General features: G+C 49.8%; 1 protein-coding gene across 3 annotated transcripts in view; it reads left to right on the top strand.

Annotated features, from left to right (window-relative positions):
• Positions 1-24,778, top strand: part of DIS3L2 (DIS3 like 3'-5' exoribonuclease 2) — a 195,979-nt gene that overhangs the window by 159,362 nt on the left and 11,839 nt on the right. The window lies entirely within an intron of this gene.

Here is a 24,778-nt window from a genome sequence, read left to right as displayed (position 1 = left end):
CGATGGCACTTGATAGTCCCAGTAGCGATCCAAGTGCTGTGCCTGGAGCTGTATGGAGGAGAGAGGCTGTCGCTGCCCCTGCGGTCACAGGAGTGAGACCAGGGGACATCACTTCTCCCCTTTTCCCCTGCTCAGACCCAGACACTTTCCTCCCCTTGGCTGCCAGTCCTTCCCAGCCCTTCAGTCCTTCGTGGCCCCAGAGGAAATGACTTGACCTCACGCAGAAGCAAGCACTCTGCTTTCTCATTTTCAAGCCATGTTACTTAAATTCTCCCTAATGGGGATCAGTCAGTATAATCGATAGAGCACCGGGCTGCTGCACCAGGCCGCTGTGGGAAGGCTGTCCTGCGACAGGAGCACTGTGCCGTGCCACGGGGATGGGCCAGTGATGTGTGCTGGGTGACATTCGGAACAGGAGCATATTGTCAGCCTTCACGTGGCCCCAGAGCAGTCACATCCAGGAGAGGACACGGTGAGACTCATCCACGGTGAGACTGCGGCACAAGTCGGGTGTTGAGGGTGGGACTGACTTTCTGCTGCTGCCTCCTGCACAGGCTGGGTTTCTCTGGCCCTGCACAGCATCCAATTGCAAGACCCAGCCAGGTAGTAAAAGACCGTCAAGTCCATTCACATCCACCGTGGCTCATGAATCCCATCCTACAAGACGCACTCACTGGTCCCCAATCTAGGAATATGATACTGGCGCTGCTGAAGAAACGCTGGCTGCCTGCTCTGAAGCCTGCCTGCCTGGCGCAGCTGGTCCTACTCTTGTGGGCTGCCAGGCAGCGAGAAGGATTAGGTCAAGAAAGGTTACAGATGATCATGAAAGAATTCTTCCAGCCCAAGTGCAGGAAGAGCCAAAGCCAACTTGAAAACCCCCTGGAAGAAAGTAATTGTGAGAAATTAGTGTCTTTTGGCTGTATCCAAGAAATAGAAGATTCAGTCTGTTTTCTGCGTTCACTGTTGCTATCCAGACACTTCTCTGGAGACCTCCTAGAGAGGTCTTACCTACCCACAGCAAGTCTGACCCTTCAAATGCCTTTGTCTTCCTCCCAGGACTCTCTGATTACTGTCACCTTTCTCAGATGATGCAGTGCTCAGGGTCCCTGCCATCCCAGACCCACCGAGGAGCTATAAATCCCTGTCAAGATTCATCCTGTTACATGGGCCGTATTTGCAGGGCATTGTGATGCTTCCTTGTCCCCAGGTGGTTCTCCTTTAACATGGTTTTCCTGCTCCCTTAGCCTCCAGGTGTTGGTCTCTTTTGTAGGTCCCCTCCTCATGTCACAGACACCGCCTTTGCCAATAGACCAGCTTGCAGTTCACCAGTGAATTTAATTTTAATTCCTTGCTGCAGCTGGCGTTTGTGTCAGGATTATGAATTTGCAGTGGGGGCTTTCATGTTCTCTTCAGAGTAATTTTGAAACCCAGAGGAGCAGCATCTCGCATGAAAGCACTTAGAGACCTCTTACAAAAGCAGTGTTGGAGTATTGATCATTTTTTCTCTCCGGGGACCCGGAGTACTACAGATAGAGCTGCTGTGCAGTGTAGCCACTTGCGGGCAGCACCACACAACTCTTCAGGATAAGAAGTGAAAAATAGCTCCAGTTGAAAGGAAAAGTGGTGCCCCCTTTTATATAGAGATCAATGATGCCTGGTACATTGGATTATCACTTAAAACACCAGGACTTCAAATGCCAGGGTGCATGCACTCCTGATGCTGACAGGCTAGTGATATATAATGCTGTTTGGGTTACCAACTGAGCTCCTCTGTGCAATCTTTTCATAAGGTGAATGTAATATCTGCAGTGATGTACCCAATGTTACATCAGGAGAGCCAGCCTATAATTATGCTTGAATTGTTTGAACGGGTTATTTGTCACTAACACATTAGCTCACTCCATTTATTGCTACCATTCAGGGCTGCAGCAGGTTTGGTGTAAACAGAGCTTGGGTGGAGGTTTGGGGGGGGGTATTTTTCTGAATAGAGCAAAGCAGAATTGTTTGGGGTTTATTCTTTTTTGCTAGGAGACTTGTTGACTGAGAGTGTTAGGAACAAAGTATGTAAAGCAGCTGACACAGCATAACTGATTTGTTTTCAGAGGTACTTCCCAGGTGTACAGCTCATCTGTTGGACTTTAGCATGGACCTGGTTGCTTTGCAATGAGCTGGCAGGTTTATCATAGTATGTTTTGCTCCTTGTGAGAAATTGAGGCTTGCAGAGTGGGTTGTTTGTACAAGGAGCTGCTTGCTGCACAGCTCACACAGTCGCTGGATGTCTGACCTGCCTTTAATAAGTTGTTTCATGGCATGCATCCCAGTGAAGCAGCACTGCTTGTATTGGTGTAAAGGAGGTGGTCGTCTCCCCTAATGGCATCTGATTTTCTGGTTAGTAATCAGCAAATACTTGCTCTGCCCTACTTTGACCTGCACGGCCAGAAGTCTCCTCTTATTTGTCTTGCCTGGCAGACTGGGATTTCATGGGGGAAATCCATATACGTGTAATCCCTTGACATCACAGGCTTGGACAGATGCTGTCTAGTAGCAGTTATTCACCTGAAGCTTATGAAATGCCTTGTTTAGATTTCAGATCAAAATAAAATTAATTCCATTTCCAGAAATGGATCTGCCGGCCAATGTCAAATTCTCCAGGGTAAGATTTTCACTTTATGGTGCCCTGTTCGACAAGGTGGCTTAGCTGGGACGAGGTATGTTCCCACTGCACTGCAGTTCTGTTTCTGCAAGCATTGCCCAAGTCTTTTTGGATTACAGGTAGCTGAGCTGCCCTGTGACTCTCCTGGTGAGCTCTGGGAGGGTTTATCTGCCTTTGGAGGCCACAGAAAAACATCAGAGGCAGTTGGGGTAAATAAGCCTGTATTTTCATTAGGTGGTATTTTCATACCGCCACTTTCATTGTAACCAGCCCCTGGGTCTGAGACTAAGCCAGCCTCCCCTGGCCTTAAAACACTACCCAGCTCTGGTGGAAGGGGTGCCTGTGTGGATGAGAATGGGATTGGAAGCAAAATGCAAGCCAGGGCATGAGTCAGTACTGCCCAGAAGATATGCTCTACAAAAGAGAAGACTAAGCAGGTTGGAGTTTTTCTTATGATACCGTGTCTTGTTTTTTGTTTGACTTATTGGCACTGAACTTTACTCAAGTCATCAGGTGATGTATATCCTTCACCTGCCAATGGGTAGGCATTGGAGTTGGCCAGGCAAGGCTGGTGAATTATTCTGTCACCGTACGTGGAAATGAACCCGTCCTCCTGGTTTTGGCATTGGTTCAGTGTACGGTAAATTGTCCAGGAGAATTAAGTCTGGAGGTTGACCTTTAAAACTTCAAAAGATACGTAATCCTTCCTGCCTAAGGCATGAGTTTGGTTTTCTGTATGCCACAACCAAAGGCTGCTGGGACATATGCTGCAAAATAGCCTCTGTCACTTGAGACTTTGAGGAGCAGCGAGTTGTTCTTTCCTTGCAGAAGGGACCCTATGGCCATTTCTAGGTGAGGAATAAGGGCTCTTGCAAAAGGCTCTGCCCAGGTACTACTTAGCTGCTTTCCTTGACAACAAACCTGCCTCCTCCTGCCACCCTGCTGCTTAATAACAGGTTTCCAATCCATCAGTGCTGTAGAAATAGTAACTGCCAGCTCCTTGGAGTGTCAGTGCCATGTGGGGGCTGCAAGTGGAAAAGGTGATCAAGGAAACCTGCCTTTCCCCTGAGCAAGCTGATGGGGTTTGAAGATGACCTGACCCCTTCCAAATGAACATTTGAGGCTTTCTTTGGTGTCCTACACAACATCCCACATCGACCGGTAGATCCCTCTCTTAAATACTTGTGGGGTACCAGAACAGTCAGTGTGTGCTCCCACCCTCAAGGGGGAAGAAGGACTGGGCTCTTAAACCCATGTGAGTGCGCGACCTCCCTACTCTCCCTGGGTTGAATCAGGGGAGTTTGTTGTCTTACCTGTTTCAGAGTGTTTGCTTGGAGAGGAGCTGTAAAACCTCCTTGTGTCAGTGTTAGGTGTCTGGGTATTCGGTGGCAGTCAAATAGGTGAGAAAATCAGCTGCAATTGTAATTGAGTCAGAGGTGCTGTCTCCATGTATCATCCCTGGAGATCTGTTTACATATCCATTTGCTTAAGAATGTGTTTGGAAGCCCTCAGCAGCATTTCAGCACCGTTTCCCTGGCCTATATATGTCTGACTAGTGCCAAAGGCAGTTGGACTAGAATTGCTAACCTATGGACTAGAATTGCTAACCTATGGATCTGGGTTTTCTTAGTAGCCCTGAATCAGACGAGTCTCTGATCAGCCCTTAGGTACACGGGAGAGGACAGGTCTGATGTCGGAAGGAGCGAATAATCCTCCTTCCACAAGAAGCACCTCTCAATTTCACCTTGAACACAAGTTGCTGGATTGATTTTGTGTCCAGGAAGGCCCTCTCCTGAGCTGAGATCTGGCTAGAAAACCTCCAGACCCCCTAGCCATCCCTCTCCCAGCAGCATTTCTAGGCATACTTTTTCGTAATAAATATGGAAGAGGAGTCCTTGTTTTGGCTTAGTCTCTGTGTCCTCAAATGTATAGTCATGGTACAGAGCAACTTCTCTGCCAGGTATAGGTTTTGCTGTCTGCTCTGTGATGTTACAAGCGGGAAGCACTGGCACCAGCGGGCAAGTGCATGTGCCCCCTTCTTTTGCTTTTTTAGGATGTGCTTTAGGTACAAACTAATGGTGGAAAGTTGCATGCAGTGGCAAGCAGTGAAGTAAGACCAAAGATGACGAAGGGGATGCTGAGTACCTGGAGCATGTGTTGTGCTGGCAGTGTTGAAGGATGCTCTGCTTGGAGATAGACCTTCCAGTCCCGCTCGCCAACCTGCTGTTTGATCTGTGCTTTCTGCCTGGAGAGAGCGAGGACTTTCAGTTTGCCGTGGGCAGGACCTCTACGGTCTGTTCAGCTCTAAGTACCTTCGTTCCCCAGGGGATCGGCAATGTAAGCTGGAGTAACCAGGTGAATTGTCAGCCAGCTGGGATTGCTCTCTCGTAAAGAGCTACTGGCTGAAAGCTGAAGCATGCAGACTAGAAATAAAGCATGCGTTTAAAAGGCAAGAGAGATTAATCACTGGCAAAATGTCCCAAGAGAAGACCAGGGAATTCTCTGTCTCTCAAGGACAAGCGCATTTCTGGGAGGTGTTTTAGACCCTACAAGTCAGTGGATTTAACGGAGCAGTAGCTACCTGAAGCCCTCCAGACACAGGAGGTCAGCTGCTGGAATAATCCTCCCAGTCTTAAATTCCTGGCACACTGCTCTGTGTTAATGTAAAGGATCAGCGTTGCATTGACACTGCTCACTTCTTTGCAAAGCTGGGTTTTGCCAGCTGCTGGGCCTGGAAGAACAGAGCATTTTTTTTGAGTCCTGCCCCCTCTCCATGTACTCTGCTGAGCTGGGCATTCAGTGTACCTTATTGCTTGAAATGATGTCCTTGCAAATCAGAAGGTGAGAGAGGAAGCATCTCTCCTTACCACCTCCTGAGCAGCAAGGGTGAGCAGTTCTACTTTTCCAGCTACTGCCGTGCTTTGCTCTGGGTCTTGCTGCTTTTTCAACTGTTTTTCCACAGTTCAGAGCAGCTAAATCAGTCTAGCAACGGACTCTGTTCCCTCCACACCTCCCTGCTTCTTCTCCATCGATAAAAGGAACTTCGAATCACAAGCATGTTCTGTGTGCTCAGCAACTCACAGTGTCAAGGTCACCCTGAGTGGGGTTCCAGTTACAGCTTAGCACTTTCACCTCTTTCAATTTGCCATGCATTAGTCAATCTGGAGCCTAATGGCTTTGTAACCTGGCTTTGCCTGTATTGTCTGAGACGTTTCCAGCAATGTAAGAGGATTTGGGCACAACTTCCTTTCAAGTTAATGGAAAGATCTTGCTTGGAAAGAACCTGCTTGAGGATCCGAGTGTACTTTGCATTAATGTTTCCATTAATTTTAATGGGAGATGGTTCTAAATTCCTCAGATCAGCTTTGAACATGTTAAATTTTGTGTCCTTCACCTGCCTCATCTAAAACGGGGCAAATGAGCAGAAGCACCCTTAAATGAGCAGCATCATTATTGGCCAAGATGTCCTTCAAGTTTTTCGGCCTCTGTTGATCTCTCTGGCAATGTCCTGTTCTCTGGTGACCCCACTGGACCCCTCACCTGGTCACCACATGCAGGGCAGGAGGTCCAGGGTCAGCTCCCAACTCAGAGGCTGTCCCTCGCATGGTCTCTGACAAGTCACGTCGTCTGTCTCTGCTCTACCGCCATCTGTAAAGCAGAAAAGAGCAAGAGTCCTCTGGGACTTTTTTATTAGCATTTATAAAGCACTTTGCAATCATCAAACAGGAGAGAATAGAGGAAAGTGAACTTCTATCGTTGCCTCGCAAGTCTGTTACTGCAAAGAGGGGGTGGTTCAGCTCTGCTGCCTTGGGCGCGATTACCTGCCACGCTTCGTTTGCCTGGTACGGGCAGGCCTGGCTGCCTGCAGGCGGTGTAGAGCCCCGCCGGGGTTTTAACCTGGGTAAGGTCTTGTGTGGCTTTCCTGTTTCTGTGGGGCCGTGCTACTCTTGGCACTGGTCTCCTGAGCCGAGCAACTCGGTATCCCCTGCTTCCCCTCCCTCTCTCCTTGCTCGCTGCCCTCCTGCTCCTCTGTTAACTTTGATGCTTGAACACAGCAGTGATTAACTGTTACTGAGCATCTCTCACTGATCGGATCACTGCTCACTCCTGCCTCGTTCAGCAGAGCTCTTGCCTCCTTCTGGGCTGCTGGTAGATATTTCTTTTCATCTCCAACTGAGCTGAGCAGAGACCGACATCCCGACTGCCCATCCCCCTGGTGAAAGCCAGCCCTGGCAGAGCTCTTGTACATGCTGCATCTCTGACATAATCTCATTTCGCTCAGACAGTCCAGGTTAAACAGCCTGATGTAGTAAAAGAGTTGATGCAAACCCTACTCATCTCAACATAATCAGGTTAGCGAGCAGCTACACGTGCAGTTGTCCTGGCAGACAAGAAAGGCCACACTGGCTTGGCCCCACTGGAAGTACCCCTGGAAGGGACTTTGTGGTCAAAAAGGACCTAGAGAGGTGGGGAGGCAGCTCTGTTGCAGTAAAACAGGGCAGCTCTTGGAGAAGTCATCTTATTAATGAGTTTTTCATGCTTTATTTAAGCTCAGTGCTCATTTGCAGTCTTGCTGCCAGTCAGGCACCGTCTGGTGCGGTGCCACTTGCCTGGGCACAAGTGTCCAGGTTACAGGGGAGCAGGCAGGGTCCACCGTAATCAAAGAGATTTGGTGTGACTCGTTTGCAGCGTAAAGCAGGAGAGGCTGGGAGCGGGCTGCCCATGCTCGCTCCCAGCCGGGCCAGCCCGGGGTCAGTTCCAGCCCCCAACAATTAGCGAGACAGATTGAATCTAGATTGATCTGTCTACTTTCACAGAGTGAGACGATTCCAGCAAGAAATTCTCCTTTCCCTCTGTCTCCGTGTTAAAAGGCAGGAGACCTTGTCAGATTTCTAGATAAATGGGAAGTACAGGGCAAGGTAGAAATAAATGTTGTGCTAATGCGTAGGAAGAATCATTAGGACAGAAGGGCATCATCGATGCGGCCAGGCTGCAGCTGATCTGCATCCCTGTGTTGAAACTCTGCCTCGTGGTACGCTACTGCAAAAGGCAGAATTCAACAAGGTCTCTGCTATTAATTGCACATTTGCAGCATGTTGCAGGGGAGTGCAGAGAGGCAGAACCTGGTTCAGAGCAAGAGTTTTTGGCACCAATAACAGCCTGGACCAGTGCAGTGATGTTTCCTGCAGGGAATTCATAGGAATTGCCTCTTGGTGTAGTTATTTGACAGATGCACTCAGGTCACTCAGATCTTTGCAGTCCCTATCCCCATCAAGAAAAAACTGAGGTTGTAGAACAGCAGAGAAGGGACATGTTGCTTCAGTGAACGTACAGGAGCAGGAGCATGGTGCTGAGCTAAGCTGGGGTTTATGGGCCACTTTGGGGATGAGTTTTTGGGAGGGTGAATGGGACAGTGAGGAGCAGCGGATCAGTCCCCAGTAGAAGCCGGTAGAGGAAGATCAAACATCTGCTTCATGCTGTGTGTCACACCAGCCATTCCCAGGCTCCACAGTCAAAATATGGTGACACTAACAGGGACACTTAACGGAACGAGTGCTGGCCTGCCCTCTTTCTCAGCTGCATCTTCATGCTCTACTGTGATCAACAAGGACAGCAAAGAAACCAGAAAATTGGGCAGGGTATTTTCAAGGAGGGTAGTTAACCCTGAAGGGTGCAGTGCTCTGATTCATGGCACAGCTCCACAAGCTGTTCTGCCCATGCAGCCAAGGAGGAGACCTTTGCAATGAAGGGATGTCTCTGTTGCACCCGGAGTGCTCAATTTTTCAAGGACATCGTAGAAAGCAGCCTGAGGAGTAAGACAGAGCACAACAGCCAAACCAGTTTGGCTTTGCACCACTGCAGAGAGCAGCATGCAGGCCTGGAGAAAACAACCTGCAAGCTGACTGGCCTCTCCGGAAAGCAGAGAGAGACAAAGGATGCTTGTCCTAAGATCCGTGGTGGGTGCAGCCATCCCCAAGCTCCCAAAAGTGCAAAGGGATGCTCTCTTAGCTGGTGGGGCAGTGTGGCTTTGTGCCTGTTTATCCAGGGCTTTCGCCTGTACAGTGCCAGCACGAGAGCCGCTGCTTGTACTTGACAGCTCAGCTATTGTTGCAAAGTATGATTTAATAGCAAGACTTGATTACAACATGCAAATGTAGCTGCTGGGGGACTATCTCAGAGGTTTGTGGAGATTAGCTGTTAAATTGGCCAGTGCAAAAACATTATTAAGCAGAGAACATAATTACTCATCTTGTGCTTCTGTAGTGTGTAGAAGAGACAGATTTGTTTAAAAGCCAGCAAGTCCTATATAGAGAAAAGACTTGTGTAAATGCCACATCATGTACTACTGTATGTTGCAGCATATTTTATTAGAGAAGCAATACTTAATAACAACGTTTGGGAACTTGTGGAAGGAATCCATTATATTATTCTGCATCATAAAAGCAAACCTAATGCCTAGTCTGTGTGAAGGCTGTGCAGATATTGAAACATCTCCTTTCAGTGGTGGTTGATTGCTTTTATGGAGATTGTATCATATGGATATAAACAAATCCGGCACTTGATATGAAATCTGAGAGCACGGTTTTAGACTCACGCATCTATCTTCTATCCGTGCGTGTTCCCTCTGAAATGCATCAAGGTTCCCATTAACACCTTAAACGTGGAAAGTAGGATTAAAGTGAGACTGTCAGCACATACAAAATGAACATCTGGGTGTGCACTTGCTGTTATGTTTTTCCCTTTCAGTCCTAAGACAGTCTATGGGGTTGCTAGCATAAAAAGCTCGTGTATGTGCGAAGATGCGGGAGAAAGGATCGAGGTGTGGGGAGCTTGTTAGTGCTGCAGACCTGGTTTTCAGAGCAGGCTGTGGTTCAGGGGTTTCCTCCTGCCCGTGGCTCTCAGTAGCACAGGCTGGGCTTGCAGGGAGCGGTGCAGTGGCAGCTAGAGGACTGAAGTCAGATGTAAAAGTGCATTTGGCTAGTCAAAGCCCCAGACAATTTCAGGAAAGTCTTCTTTAACAGAGGAGTCAGGAGGGCCGAATTAGAGGAACAGCTTGTTCGTAACGGAGCGTAGTTCCTGCAGTCACAAGTGCTGGCAGGGGAGCAGGGTGACGCTGGCAGGGCCAACCTGCCGTGCCGCAGTGGCTGCTGCTCGCCCCTGACTCACATCACTGGACACTTTCCCTCCAGCATCTCAGGCCCCCCAACAGATGCTCTGCTGAGGCTTCGCTTGTCTGAGCAGGAGGAAGTATACTCCCAAGCCTAAGTGGGGGAGATAAAGACTTCAAGGGTTTTTGATGGGAAACTCCTTGCCGTCCTTTTGTTGCAGCTCAAGAGCATTTGTACACCAGTAATTGCTCCCCAGGCTGGTTCCTGTGAGACTCAGAGCTGAATGTGAAGCTGCCGGCTTCTGCTGTGTGAACCTCAGCATCCCAGCACAGTATGTCCCCATCACTGTAAATTTGAATTTGAAGCCGGTCCTGCTCCCTCCTTTACAATGTGTCTGCGCACACGCAGGCACACCGCCTTGCTCCTTACCTGCTGTATACTGGTAAATTTACCACGGTTGGAGCCATCAACTGTTCCAGGCGGGGAAACAACTGCCTTGCTTGTGGCTGGGATTGTTTTTGGCTCAGAGCCACGAAACACCTGAACCCTGAGAGAGCTGCTCACCCGCATCTCCTGGTGTGACTGCGGGGCGGCCGGGAAGAGCTCTGGCTGCGTCCAGCAGCAGCATCATCTCCCTCCTTTCGTTATTCAGTGCCAAAGGGTAATCCTAAAAATACCTGTGAGCGGCTTGCAAGCCACAAGTGTCAGAGCGGGCAGCTCTGCAAAGGTCTTGTGTCACCAGGGAAGGGAGAATGGCGCGTCTCATCATCACTGAGCACGAAGGGAAGGTACCTGCAGCCAGGTGCTGGGAGTGGGTGGGAGCAGGGGCCGGATCTCTACAGGGGAGACCAGCTGAGGGTGGATCAGCCCTGTCGGCAGCGGAGCAGAAAGGGACACAGAGCAGTGTGGGCTGAAATGCTGAGCTAGGGCATGCTTAGTCCCTGCACAGGCACATACCAGTTACGGCTATTTTTTTATAATGATCTTTGATAGTTTGTAATGAAGCCAAGCAGTGGGAGAAACCACATAGCAATATTTTATATTAGTTTTGCCCCCATTATATGAGTGCTATGTGTATTCAAGCTGTCCGTGTCTCCCTGAACACATTCACACTTTCAGGCTGCATATCCAGTGATCAGTACTGATAAATGCAGTAAAATTCACGTGGTGGTAGAGTTACAGCAGGAGCCTCTGACAGCCAGAGAGGAGGCAGAAGTGATGTATTCCTCTGTTAAGTTCCTTTTTTTGTGTGTACGGCTTGGTTGTACAACAGATCTGACTGTTAAAAGGCTGTTAACCTGTTTTCAGAGTCTGGAGTGCAAGAAGTCATGTGTGTGATCCTCTTCTCTGGCAGTACTGGTGCTGCCTATGGGAGATGCCCTTAGCTGCAAACTAAGGTACTATAGGAAGCACTGCAGTAGCTCTTGCTTCCATGAATGACAGAGTTTTACTGCACTGAGCTGAAAAGCACAATTTGAGGCAGGACCTGCTCCTAACTAGTCCTTAGAGTTTGCCACTGTTGCTCTGAAACCCTGGACTGGAATAAGGCTGTGATAATTAATGGAGGTTGAAGTGCTCCTTCTGCCTGTGAGCTGGTTGGAAATGGAAAAGAAGAACCTGTCACAATTGTGACTGGCTCTAAACTGCTGTCAGGCTCTCCTCCTTCCCTTCCCCTGCCCCAAGTGGAAAATTGTATTGGAAAGCAGCAGTTAGAGCACTTAAATCTTTCCACAGTTCATTTCAAGCTCCCTTTCTTCTTCCCAGCCATTCCCAGGCCAGTTCGGGGCGCGGATGGGAGACTGCGTCTCTGGCTGAAACTTGCAGGATGTTAAATAACAATGGGAGAGTGGCTTTCAGAGAGGGTATGATGTGCCTGGATTGCACGTACCATGAGCTGTATTTCCCATGCCTTGACATCCAGCCCATCCATGCATTGCTCCCGAACTGCTTCCTTTCTATATGGGATCTATCTCGGTGTGTTATGGAGCAAGCTCAGGCTGAAATGGGGTTGGTACCACTCCTGCTGCAGAGGAACATGCTCCGACGAGCATTCACAGAAGTTGCTGGTGTCTGTCTGTCCAGACAACAGTAAGTGGGCACGTGAAATGTGGGCAATAACAGAAGCTGTTGTACCCCCTGTGGTGGGTTACCAGGTTCACGTAATCCCTGCCCTTTCCTGGGGACTCGGATTGTCTGTTTTAACTAGCGTGTGTGTCCCCTTTCTCTTAACACCTCTTGGCACAATCGCGTTGCTGCTGCAGGCAGTGGTTCTGAGTGGTTTTGTCCCCTGCTGAAACTGGTTAGCGACGAGCATTTGATGGAGCTTCACTGGCCTTCTCCCTCGTTGTCCGGATTTAAGAGGTTGATCAGTTGGAGGAAGCTCCCAAAGCTTTTACTGTGATGTTATTGAATAACTCTTGGTAGAGAGCTGGGCAGCTGTTTTGGTGTCAGACATGGCACTGCATTTGCCTTCTCCAAGTGACCTCGATGTATTCCTACCCGTGGGACCAGAGCATCAGGGACCTACTGGAGGCAGCAGTCATCATGGCCGCTTGCTCTTCTCCCATCCCACAGTATTTTCAGAGCTTGGGAAGGACAAGGGAGCTCTCTGCTTAGTCTGAGCTTGGAGGTTGCAGTGCAGTGCAGCCACATGGGCTGTTTCAGACTGGCACTCTCAGATTTGCAAATGACTGACCCAGCATGCAGATCTGGTGGTCAAACAGAGGTCTAGGATCCAAGTCATTCACATTTGACTGCCAAGTATGAAGGCATGACAAACTAGGTTGCCCGGAAGGAATATGACTGGTTGGGGTCCAACCACCATAAGAGATCCAGCCACGGAGGTCCTTCTGTGCCAGGGCTGGAGCCACAGTTGCACTTCCAACAGCAGGGTCCTTGCAGGTGGTGACTTGCCCTGGTGATTCCCAATGTGGACTGACAGATTTGGGCACTGGGAAAGGGGATGGGCATTGCTGTCCAATCCAGGATGGTGATTCAGAAACAAAAGGCAGATTTAACATTGTGCTTCCTTCTTCTAAATGGACAGAGCTATCCTGTTCATTCAGGGGTTAAGCAGTCTGAGAGATGCAGCACCCAGAGCCAGGTATCTGTCAGGCCTGAACTGGAGGCTCACCAAAACATGAGGATATATGGTTTTATTTCTGTTTTGTCATTTGGAGATTACTAGTCAATGTCTGTAGGACAAGAAAGCTCCGGGGCATCTTAGGATATGCCCCATGTTCCAAGAGAGGTTGTTTTGGCTTTGCAACACTCATATGCAAAGGCAAGAACTGATGCCTGAAATGCTCCTTTTCTAAAGATTAAAAGGCACTGCCAAGGCTCTGCAAGATGACAGTGTTGCAAATCTTATCACGATCCAGTGCTGAGATCCGTTGGTTTCAGCAGCGCAAATATGCTGACAGATCTGTGTGTCTGCTTTTTGGTGATGGTAGATTTTTTCAGGAGGTTGGTCTGTGTTGCTGAACTCTGGTTGTAGCTCCCAGTTCAGAGCCTGGAAGGTAACATTGCAGGAGTTCTTCATCACACCTGGGTCCTCATATTAACCAGTCTTTCCTTGATCTAGTAAAATTCTGGCCCAAAGGAGCAGTTTCAGGGTATCATGGTGGATTTAGCTTTGGTTCCTCTGCTCTTAGATGCAGCCGAGGGACCCATAAAAGTCAGTGGAGGAACTAGCAGGAGTAACCAGGTTAGCTCACTGTCTGTGACAGCCAGGGACTGAGACATTTGCTACCTTCACCCAGCAGCGTGTGGGGTTTTGCAGACCTCAGTGTGAACAGAGCTTGTTCTCTCTTTTATACGATCTCAGCAGAGGGACTGTGATGTGAAACAAAATCCTTTCTTACTAATCCAGCTCTGGAGAGTCGTCATATCCATCTCTGGGCTTTAAGGACATGATTCTTCCTTGCGTACAGCAGTAGGTCCTGTGCCACCCATCCTTACCTCTTATGGTCTCATTGAAACTACCTCATCTATCCTCATCTGTCCATCTGTCTGTAAGTAGCTCCAGCTGGAGACAAACAGCCCTCTGTCACCAAACCGTGCGCCCTCCTCTCTGACAGCAAGCGTGCCGTTCAACACCCGCTCCCATGCCGCTTGGCTTTCTCCGTTGTGTGCCAAATTCCAGTAGAATGTTTAGCCGTTTCTTCTCGATCCCATTGCGTAAATGAGGCTAATTTCAGCCTGCCGTGATGTGTGGGCTCGCTGGAACGTGACTATAAATCCAGACCTGAACATCTTCTTGTAATGGACGGGGTGGTGAAATTGCATTGCTGCCTTTAACCTCAGGCTGTCCTTAGACCAAGCCAGACTCTTCACAACCCCTACGCCAGTAAATCAAATATCTTTTGAATCGATGCACATAAAAGTCAAGAGAGAGAAGTTACAGATGGAAAAGACCTATTGTACCTTGAATCTGTCCCACTGCAGAGGGGGTAAGGCACTCTCAGGAATTTACGGCGTAGCTCCAAGCCTGCCCGCTGAGGCCAGGCAGGGTGAGAGTAGTGCCTGGGGGAGACGTGGGATGGGGGGAGACTGCCTAAATTTCCTGCAGCTTTTCCATCCTGCTCATCTCTTTGCATTTCATTCCCTTGGCTTTATTTTTGGGAAAGCAAGCTGTTGTTGATTGTATATTCAACAAACCTGATACGTTCGTTCTCCTGCTCATTGTTTTTCACTCAGGGCTGTGCCTGACTTTTCTTTAGAAGCATGTTTTTCTCACCTAATATTTAGTTTAAGATTGTAGGAGCTGGGTATAAAACCTTCTGGGACGTTTTAATCTGCCAAGAGGCTGCCTGAAAACAGAAGTTATCCAGAGTATTTCAGTAGTCCTTATTTAGAAAACTTCACCCCCAAATCCTGTGTTGCCCATTTCCCTTTCATCCCCTTGCCAACTTTTATTAGTTGTTTTAACCCCGATCTGCTGTCCATGTCCCCCGTACCTTGCTCCCCTCCCCCTAGGGTTTCCATGTCTTTGAAAGTCCTGGTAACCAGAAGGTTCATGTGTTATGCTTCGCAATCATTTCAGACCAAGAATAATACAGCCGGAGCCAGCTGGATCCCTCACTCCGTATTGATACAACTATTCCCCTTAACCTGCCCACACTCTGTGCTACAACTGCAAATCTGAGGTTGAACCGGAGCGGTGACGGACAGCGCTGTGAGCCCTGCTCCACGGCCACGGCCCTGCCTGGAAAGCACCCCCAGCAGAGTGTCCCACAGCCAGGGAGCAGCTGCCTTTGGGTGTTGTCCACTGGGGACCTTGCTAGGTTGAATGTGTTTTCCTGACACGGATCTTCTCAGAACCAGTGGTCCTGCTGGTTGCTCTAATTCCATTGATCTGCAGCCAGTTTCTCCTGAGCAATCCTTCTCCAGCAAGGCCCTTGCTAAAGGCTGGCCAGTCCGGGTTCTTGCTCCTCCTGGAGTTCTCTTCCTATGAGCCCAAACAACACTTATGAGCATGGTTAAGGACTGGAACAGGGACCCAGAGGGGCTGTGAGATAGTTGACGTTGGAGATTGCTAGAACTCAACTGGAAAAGGCCGACTGGATCCAACTTCAAAGTTATCCTGCATTGAGCAGGAGGTTGGACCAGAGACCTGCAGCAAAAGAGGGCATTACTTAGCAAGTCGCTGCCTGGCTTCCACTTCATGAACATCAGGGCGTACACATTGGGTTGTTGTGCCACCACTGCCTTTGGCTGCCAGCTTATTTAGATTACTTTCCATGGTTTTAGTCTTTTAAACTTTTTTGGCTAGCTTTTGTTGTTCATCTCTTCATGAGCTTCTGCAGGCTCCTGCTTGTCTGTCCCTGGGTCACATCCTGGTTGGTAGATGGATGTTCTCCCCAGTCATTGGCCATCTCAGAGTAAGCTTCCAGCCTGGGATATTCATCCCTTCTTTATTTCCCCCTTGTCCATCAGTTTGTCTCCTGCTTTGGGAGTAATCAACTCTTCAATGCCAGGAAAGCCGGCAAAAAGCAAAGCCAAAGGTTGAAAGGAGAAATGTACACAAGGTGTGAGTGTCTCCTCAGCGGGAGCGTCTGGGAGAGCATTAGCTGGTGAGGAACGTGGTACAGGAAGGCTGGTTCTAGCAGTCTGTGACTCCCTACGGCACTATCAGTTCTCCGGGTGATTAACTGTTTGTTTCTCCCTTACTGAAAACTTGTCTCAGATTAAACCACCGTAATAGAAAGCTCAGGTTCTGGAGCGATCCCAAGTGTAGGTTAATATTTACAAGCTATCAGCTTCAGGTTTTATCTCCATCCCTTGCTGGCACTGAGATAAAATCCTTTTAAAAATCCCTTTTGATCTCTCTGGTTCATGACATGGCTTTAGTAAGACACTTTCCGTATGAAACTGGCAAATGTCTTAATGGAAATGCGGGTTTTTCTCATCCTTTCAGGGACTAGTAACAGATGAGGAGCCCCCTACGTACAAGGGGCCATGGCTTTATAATAGAGCAGAAGTGATGGACAGTATCTCTGCAGGATACTTGTGCTAGGAAATGTCAGAATGTTATTTCTGCCTCAATGGCTTAAGATCATCTGTTTACCTAATGGACTTACATTTGCATTTTGCAGGTGTTGTGTTAATATTAATGTGTTGTCTGAATTGTTAATATTCCTTCATTTCAATGTTACATTAATGAAGGCTGCAGGGGATAGAAAAAAGACCTGACTAATTAATTAAATGGGCAAAAAGCATCTTTAACTTTCCATCGTGCTGCCCTTTGCTTCCACCTAATGGGTCTTGGCATTTCTGGTCAGCAGCCATGTAACACGTGCTGCTGTATGGAGCACTCAGCAACAGACTTGCTAATTTTTCTGACCCGTAAATCACTTGCGTAAACTTTTAATGGTGAGGAAAAGTGCCTTTCATTCCTGCTTCCTCCTTTCAGTGGGAAATGCAGGCTGATAACAGGCGGTGCTGGCCTGATGTGTGGGGCCGGAGACTTTCCTGTCAGGAGAGGGGCTGTCTGCATTTCTTCAGGAATTCTTTCCATTCCCCTCTTAGCCAGACTCTGGATGACATTAATATTATGTGTCCATGAGAGTATTCTTGTCATAAGCTCTGCTTTTGGAGCCAGTGGCGTATCAGGCTGTACGTCTCCGGAATGTCGACTGCCAGTCCTCTTTGGGCGCTGGTTGGGGGGGTATCTCCCTGCTCCTCTGCACCGTCCCAGACCCAGCTTGGCTCTGGGCTCTTCTGCCCACCGGCAATTCCCACGGGCCAGAGAAAACTGTCTTGGGTCCCTGCTGTAGCCCTGGGCAGCACCCCTGCTCGGGAGCATCCTAATGCATTCCCGAAAGTAAGGCTTGCCAGCCCAGGCGGTGATTGCCCCCATGAGACCCGTTAGCCAAACACACAGCATTGAGTTATGTGCATTAATGGTCACTGCTTATCCCTCCCCTGTGGCTCTGCGGAGAGGGAGCAGGGCCTTGGCCATCATAGCTCCCTCTGAGAGACGAGATCTCAGTAAGCTGGTGGCTCCCTGGAAAGACAAACCAGATCTGATACGGATCCATGGGGAGCTGGGCTGGGATTCCCAGCCGCACAGCTCCTGGAGCTAAACGCAGGGATTGCAAACCCTTTCAGTGCTGCCGTTGTCTTCCCCACGGAGAAATGCTTAGGCAGGCTGAAGGGGTTGTGTTTTAAAGGAGGACTTTTGAACAGCGTTGTCACTTTGATGCTGACATCCAGCACGAGTGGGGAGGTCTGTACAGCAGCGGCAGCAGTGGAGGCATTTCTACAAGGGGGTAGATGTGGGGCTGTGTGCCCACACTGGGCAAACGGCACTCTGCAGGCTTCTTTAGGGCCCGTGGAAAAAGGGGTTTCTTGACCCAGGAAGGCCATTCCTGGAGGGAGATCTTCCTCTGTCTGCGATGCTGAGGGTGAAGCCCTCTGCTCCGGGCTCGAAAATGTGATCATTCTGAGAAAATTGTGGAGAACACGGGAGCTGGGACCGAGGGAGCCTGCTGAAGTTGCGCCTGCGTGTCCTGTGTGGCCCAGCACGTGGGTGCAGGTCTAAGCTTTCATCCCTGGCCCGCGGCAGCTGAAGACGCTGTTTTGGCACAGAGGGGCACTTCAGCTTCATGCCAGGATTCTGAAGGTTGTCACCAATTTGCATGAAAAGAAGCAGACTGCAGTCATATTAACATTTAATGAAGAGGCGCAGCCCGCAGAGACTGCGTCCTCTGCAACACTCGCTCTTCAGTTCGATGACTTTTTCTTTGCCACTTGGATCAAGACGGGATGGAGGGTGGTGGGACGGGCAGGCGTTGCCTTTTTCTCTTCCATACAACCCACAGATGAGGTTGAGGAGCTCCAGGCCAGGTGGGGAGCATTTGCCATCCATGCAGCCGAGCACCAACAGGTGCTGGAGGCCCCACAACTGACTTGTGCCGTCTTCGGCACCCTGACGTCTGGCCTGACGTCGTGCTGCCTGATTAAGTCAGCTCTTTTATGTAACGGGGCTGCAAAGTGGTGTCGATATTTTCAAAGGAACTTAGGCAAATGGTTGAGGTTTTTCTAGCGGTCTAAATCCCTGTGTGCAAACCCAGTACATCAGGCTTTAAGCAATTAATTCCTAATCATGCTGAATGCCTTCAGTAGCCCAGCTTTGGTATTGAGAGCTTAAAACGGTTTTCCACCGTACCGCAGTTAATTTGGATAAAGCAAAGAGAGTGGTCTCATGGCGTTTCCAGCCTCAAGGTGTGAGAGTGGCCAGTAAGTGACATTTGTATTCAGAAAACCCTCCCCTGCATTTGTGTTGTAGGCATCTATTACTGGGAAGGCACCATAGCTAATAAAAAGGGCATTCATTATACCCCGGAAAGGGAGTTCATTAGAGGGAAAAGCCATTCTAGCTTAGTAAGAAATGAATCTAAAACTGCCTCAGAGCTGCTATTCTCATCAAGTTTCAATGTTAACAGTTTTATCCAAGAGCTAATTGAGCAATCTCAGAAAGTGGAGTAATTCCATTATTTAGCTCTGCTTTGTTCAAGGCTACTGCTAGCTGCGAAAGGAGCACAAATGACTTTCATCAAGCCAGGAACCGCCAGCGTTCTTGCCTTTTACTACTTTTTCTTTCAAAAAAAAGTAGGGCTTTTGGGCTTTTGGCAACTGTTGTTGGCAAAGGGAGCTCCACACCAACATTGCAAGGCTCATATATAACACTGCGATCCAATTTTTTGGATAACGGGTTTTGATTTTCATAACTCTTCAAGCAGCAGTGCTGTTCGGGAGTGCGTGGCTGAAGATGCTCCTGTTCGTTGGATAGGCAGAGTGTCACCAGGAAGACAGTACACCATTCTTGCAGCATTTTGCATGGAAAAGAGCCATCGCAAGTGCCGGTCCAGCTACTCGCCAAAGAGCATGATTCTGTCACTGGCTGTGCTCTCAGGAGATGCGGGATTAGCTCATGTTGCTTTTAGAAGAGCTTTTATAGAAACCTCTCAAGTTCCTTTGCTTCATGGAAGAGCTGTAATCAAAAATAAACGTACATGATTTAAAGAAAAGAAGAAAAAGCCGTACCACATCCAGCGTCTTTGGACTTAACGCTTTGGAGAGAGTTTGTTGGTTAAACTGTGGTGCTGTTTCTTTACCGTTTTCCTTCAGCTGATACTGCTGCTGCTGTTTGATGTGCACAGGACTGTTTGCAGCCTTTTGTGGAAGGTGACTTTCTCTTGGTGAATGCAGCAGGATTTAGAGTCCCATTCCCAGGAGGTGGCTGTAGATCTCGTTTGTTATGAGATTGCACTGCAGCGATAATCCCCTTCAAGCAAGCAGAAAGCGAGGGCTGTCAGCGATGTACTGCCCTTAGCAAGGGGACGTATATCCATCAGTGCCTTTAGAGCCCTCTCAGACACACGCAAACAGATCAGGGCTTCCTTTTCTCAGTACTAGCCTCCCATGGCACTGTTTGGTTCAAACACAAACCAAGTCTGATGCCTTCAACGCTCTTCTGTCCTGTTCCTATTGAGATCCAGCATGGAGCTGGACACCTGAGGCAGACACGTAGCTATAGGTTGAGAAGCCAGAGGCCTTGACTGCTGGTTGAAGCACAAACCCATGCTGAGCCGGGATAGTAAACCCACCTGGAGAGGGAAAGGATTTTGAACAGCAAAAGCCTTGTTCCCTGTGCAGGAGGGAGCAAGTGCCGTGATGGGGAGACAAGATTGAGAGGAGCAGATGGAATTTTGTAATGGGATAGCGGAAAGAAGTTTGGTAACCTTTGCGGAAATGATTTGGTCACATTTGGCTCAAGTCTGAGATGCTGGAAAGATGCTGGGATTTGCCTGGTGGCAGCTCACCCATCCGGATGGACCACCATTGGAAGAGGGCTCAGACTGCAGCTCAGGATGGTTCAGCTCTGTGCCTTTGGGAGCAGGTTTCCACAATGAGCTACGCATGAAGAAAAGACCAACTTCTCCAGTCTGTCAAAAGCAAAAAAACCTCTGCCATGGGAGAGCTACATGGTGTTTTGGGTTTATCTCTGAGTCTACACCTCAGCTATGAGAACACTTCCAATGCCTGGATACACCCAGTGGTTACATCTTGCAGGAGGGGATGGGGGTGAAGAAGGCGGTGTGGGGGAAGAGCTGTGCTCATCCGGTCAGCCCTACCTCGCTGCCATTTGCTCTGAAGCCTACGGGTCTGTTACACTGGTGGAACAGCAGATGTTTTAATGCTGCTTTGTTTTAACCAAGCTGCCTGCCTCGTTCCTGCACTTACTGGATTGAAAACAAAGTACTCCTTGTCTCTCCCTTGCAGTGAACCTTGCTTAGCTAATGTCATTTGTCAAGTTAATCAGGGAGAGTGGGCACTTCGATGGCTGCTGTATAGCCTGGCTGCATTGCCATGGAGACAAGCAGCCAAACAGCCATTTTACTTGCCCAGCTTCACTCTGCAGAGATTTGGCATGAGAAGCCAATATTTTATTTGCCGTCAACCAACCAACTTGCTGAGTAGTTTTTCAAGGTTACTATCAAGGGACTGGAAAGGGTCTAGCTAACCTTTTACAGAGCAAATAGTAACGCTGCTACTAAAGCAATTCCAGGGTCTGAATGTGCAGCTCCTCTTCTTGCATCCCACGGATGTTTGGCTCTGGCAGGAGCTGTGTGAGAGGAGTTACATCGCAGTAGCTTGGGTTTGGGGCTGCCATCGAGGTGTCATCAGTCCTCATCAGCTGGATGGTTTCATAGGTGGCTATTTGCCCACAGGAGCCGTGACCATCATTTAAGGTACTTTGAAAAGCACCAAGTCCTGTGTTTAAGAGCATCTCAGGAGCCTGAAAGCTCCCCGGCAGTCGGTGGGATTTAGGAGCTGGCATGCCTCAATCATGTTTGAAACACAGAGGCAAGTGCTTTTGAAAACGGTACACTCCGGCTGACCTCTTGCATAAGGCAAGCTATAGAGTTTCACCCACTAAGTCCTCCACCGAACCCATAACTCATAAGCAAAATCTGGGTATTGAAAGAGCCGGCAGAAGACGCTTATGCATGTTACAGAGCTCACAAGCCGTCCCGCCCCTCCCTCTCCTCCCTCTCACACGTGCACACGTTAAATGATGCATTGAACAGGTTTGGAAACGCTCCCTCCTGCTGCCCCGGCGAGCAGGACAGCCAGGATCTGGAGGCACCTACGGGAGGGACAGCCACCTGCTAACCCCCAGCCCTCTCCGCGGGACAGTGGAGGAAACCTCGCATCAGCACAGAAAGGGCAAAAGTTCAGATCAGATTGTTTATGGGATTTTATGGAGTCAGGAGCCAAGGATAGCTCAGCTAATCCAGAGGAAACTGTAGCGATGGCGTTAGAATGCATTTCACATGGGATTCATTCAGTGCGCATTCAGATGGACCAGTCTTTCTGTCTCCATTTTTTTAGCCATGAAATATTTTTCTTTGCACTCCCGTCTGCCAGCCGCACCGAGCCAAGCTCCGAGCTAGGCTGTTTTAAGAAAAAAGAAAAAAAAAACCCTCTTGTCGTTTGACCTGCTGGCGAGTTAGCAGGGCTTCAGTGCGGCTCCCAGGAACGCCAGTGCCAGGCACTGGTTTGGCCCCCAGCTGCTGCCAGCCAGCCTCTGCTCCCGCCTGCCTCAGCATCCATTGCTTTTTTTCTGAGCCGCGGCGTAGTGCTTGCTGAGTCGAAGCCCTGGTGAGGACACTAGCTAAAAGTGCAGCTAAAAGGCCATGTGGGGAGGGCAGGAAGGCAGCAGCTTCTCTGTGCCCTGCTGCTCCTCAGCACCTGAAGCCACGCTGGCTTCGTGGGCTGTCCCAGCCCTGGCTTATCCTCTTGAGTCTCCAATGTCCCGTGTAGAGTCTCAGCGTGAGCCCCATATGGAAATAAGGTTTTCCTTTTAGGTGCAGTGAGACCGCCACGTTAAGCTGTTCATTGCAGATCTTGGCTCCCTCCTCGTGTCCTGAGCCGCAGACCCTGTTCCCCTGCAGAAGAGGTGACCTGGCTTAACTCTGAGCGCAGATGCCAGCTCCTTCACTGTCCTCAGCCCTTTCCCTCTGACCCTGGCAGGCTCTCACATGCTCCAGATTAACCCAGCTGTGACCTGTCCCTTCTGGAAGCTGCTTTTCCCTCCCTGGGGACTAAATCTCGATGTTTGAAACAAACCTGTCTAGGAGTTAGCACAGAGCAGCCCCACGCTGTTCATCTCTTTCATGCTTGCAGAGCTGCTGCAACAGGGTGTGTGTGTGGGAGCAGCTCTGTGACCCCTACGTGATCCAGACCTGGGAAGGACCCTCCATCCCTGCAGGGTGTTTTGGCATCAACCCACAGGGCAGTGAGCCTTCCTGGGCCACCATGGTTTGTTAACCTGAGCTGACACAAGCCAATCCATTGGGTCCCGGGGCTTCTCTTCCCCCTGGATACAGGGCAGTGTCCAACCTCACCTGCATTATCTGCTCCTTGGATGCACAAACCACAGCCGTGTCTCGCAAAGTCAACCCCTGCCTTTGGGTGATTGAGCAAGACGAGTAGCTTTTCAACTCTGAATATCTGTGGTCGCGTCCTGTGCACCCTGTCATGCATACAAAGTTCCCGGGTGCTTCCTGATAAGATTTTCCTGCCCACGTGGTCAATCCAACCATGTGCTGGGTACCTCCTCTTGATGGAGGCTGTCTTGGATGCTATCTGGGGGCTGGTGCTCCAGGTGTGGACATGTTGAAGGGAGAGAGGATGGGGTTTTGCAGAGCAAAGCGGGATGTACGTGCTGTTAGTTTTCCTTTGGGGGTAAAAGCATTCCTGGCAGGAGGGCGCTCAGGTATTAGGTTCAAATCAGTGCTACCTGCAACATCAGAACAAGGATATCTTCAGGAAAATTTAAAAGCCCCAAGCCCCAAAATGGTAAAACAAAATACAGAACTTAATAATCAGGTGGAAATTGCATCCAGCCCAAAGTGTCGGTGGAGGTAAGAGGTAAAGGCTTCACACTCTAGTGTGCAACGGGAGCAAGAATGGCAGGGGCTGCTTGAGCACTCGCTTACAGTGTTTGTCTCTAGGACATGAGATAAGCACGTTGTGCCTGTGACAGAGAAGAGATGCTGTTCCCGGGTGTTTATTGATTTGTCTTTAAAAAAGGGTTTGCACCACACTCTGTAGAGGCCACATTTCAAGGGGGGCACAGGAACTCCATGGCCAGCCTTTGCCCACGTGTGCATCTGTGTAGCTGGCGCTAGTGCTGGAAATGTCTCCCTTTTTCTTTGCACCAAAGCCCGCGGGAAGGCGAGGTGCTGCCTTTCGCAGCCCGCGCTCTTTGCTGTGCCTCGCTGTGAGCTGGCTTGGGCAGAAAGGGCTTCCCAGGTATGAGCGTGGGCCAGCACAGCCTCGCACGTGTCCTCAGGCCACCGTTCCCCACGTGCCATCTGCAAGTGCGGCAGCTGAGTGAGAGCTGGTGGGTCCACCCACACCCAGGAGATGGGGATGGCCATGCCATAACCCTCTGGGTGCCACTCCCTGCCCTGCCTCCCACCCCTGGGTGCTGCGCAGCCAGGGTGCCCAGCACCCCTGGCCCATGCTGTCCCGCAGCCCCCCAGTGCAGGTGGCCATAGAGGGACCGATGTTGCCATCTGCTGGCTTAGCTGCACAGGAGCAGCAAGAGCTTGGCTCAACCCTCTTGGAAGTCACCCATCATGAGTGTGTACGGACCCTGGACCCTGCTCCCACGCCAGGCTGCGGGCTCATTGCCCACCCCCTGACCCAGCCCTTGGCCTTCTGGTAGCATCTGCCCATCAGCAGGTGTTTAGGAGACAGGATGGGTGGCCCATTCCCACTTAGGCTGTGCTGCTCCCCACCCCTTCCCACCCTGCCCATGCGAGAGGGTGTCCCTCCTGCCCTCCCTGCGGGGTCTGAAGTATTGGCCTCTGGCACAACACACTCTGGGAGAAACCACGAGGCTCTTATTAAGGGAACTCCTTCCCATTAAAGATGAACGTTTCCACCACTGATTATCACTGGTCAGGTGCTTATTCCTCCTCTGGGCTTGTCTTTTTTTCCTTTCTCTTTTGAGTTCTTGGCAAGTACTCCCAGGCTGGGAATGTATCGCTGCTGTAGCAAGTACCCCGGGAGCACAGCACCATGCACATCTCTCCTGGCCAGTCCTCCCAGTGATGGCCAGGGCCGGGAGCTGCAGACCACCAGCTCCAGACCGGGTCCCCCAGCTAGCCCTGCAAGATCACTGCTTTGCCTTCAGGAGCGATGGGGCTGACCTGGCGTAATCAGTGACAGCTTGCTCGGGCATTGCCGAGGGTGGACATCTCAGAGGATGAGGTTACTTCTGTAAATCTATTATCTTTTTTGGCAATTAGCACTAGTTAGGAGCCCTGGGAATACATGCAGAAAAGAGCAGGAAGCCCAGTTAAGCACATCTCTCTGCTTATCTAAGCCCAGTTAAACAAATCTCCTGTGGCACAGCCCTACAGCTGGTAGTACAACTCATAAATGCTCCAAAGGTGATCTCTAGCGCTGGGATTGCTTTTCTTTGCAGTGTGTA

Source organism: Mycteria americana, chromosome 7 (genome assembly GCF_035582795.1).
Source record: "Mycteria americana isolate JAX WOST 10 ecotype Jacksonville Zoo and Gardens chromosome 7, USCA_MyAme_1.0, whole genome shotgun sequence".
Lineage (NCBI taxonomy): Eukaryota > Metazoa > Chordata > Aves > Ciconiiformes > Ciconiidae > Mycteria > Mycteria americana.
Note: the sequence above shows the minus strand (reverse complement) of the source record. Positions and strands in the feature narration are given on the sequence as shown.